Source organism: Cynoglossus semilaevis, chromosome 15 (assembly GCF_000523025.1).
Source record: "Cynoglossus semilaevis isolate Cse_v1.0 chromosome 15, Cse_v1.0, whole genome shotgun sequence".
NCBI classification, from domain to species: Eukaryota; Metazoa; Chordata; class Actinopteri; order Pleuronectiformes; family Cynoglossidae; genus Cynoglossus; species Cynoglossus semilaevis.
Genome location: NC_024321.1, coordinates 18335738 through 18336870, shown reverse-complemented (window position 1 = coordinate 18336870; position 1133 = coordinate 18335738).

Sequence of the window (1133 nt, the reverse complement as noted above, 5' to 3'; positions counted from 1 at the left end):
CACACCTGAATTATTTTGATATAAAACAAAAAGACAAAAATCACAGCTCCTGGTGTTGGAGCCTCAGACGGAGTGATCGGCCGCTCGGGGATTATTTGTTCAGGACGATCTTCATCAGGAACCTGGACACTGTGGTGATTCAGTTCTACAGGATGTTGGTGGAGTGATTGACGGGAGCGACGGCAGAGAAATCTGAGCCGCGACACATTTGTTTCCAATCATGTGAAATAGCATCCTGATCCAGGAGAGAAGCTTCGCTGAGAGTCACAACGTGTAAATACACACCGCCTTCATTCGATTAGACGTCCAGCACACACACACACACACACACGTACACACACACACAGACTTCCTAATAAAAGCTGCCCCACACCAACATACCATCACTGTCTTTTTCTGCCAACTCTGACCAGAACCTCAGCCTCTGGTCCACATGATGAGGACGACTAGTTCTGACAAGGTCAGAGGTCATCCAAGAACAGGCCTCAGAGAAGTCAGGAAAACCAGTATAGACACACACACACACACACAGCTCCCTGCCGATCAGCCCTGCGTGTCTCCTGTGGAGGTTTATACCGAACACTATTTTCTCTGCAAACTCAATAAAAGCGTGTTATTTATCAGCTCAAATTATGGGATGTGACTGAGCTCAGCTGTAGAGATGTAAGTGAAAGCAGCTGCGGGTGAAATCTGATTACGCTCAGTGAGTAATGTGAAAAGCAAGAGCAGTTTAACAGTTATTAAGAACCGATCTACTGCAGTACCAGGTAGAGGGAGTCTGTCCTCCCCCTCCTCCCCCCTCGTCCCCTCCCCTCTCCTCCCCCTTCCCTCTCCTCCAAATACATTCATAACCATCACTTATTTAAATATAATCCATTGTTTTTTTCAACCCCTCTTGAGTCTTGTTTTTGATTTGGTGCTTTTTTTTATTTTAAATTATTTTAAATTATTTTAACAGCCGTCGGAGGGAACGCCGTGAAAATCTATTTATTTTCTCATTTGTTGAACGACATCAATGAACTTTTTTTTTTTTTCATTTCAAATAAACATTAAAACAGAGTCACAGAGAAACAAAAAGGTTTGTGAGGTTTGGTTACTCACCATTCAGGAACACAGGTGGAGTTAACGAGACG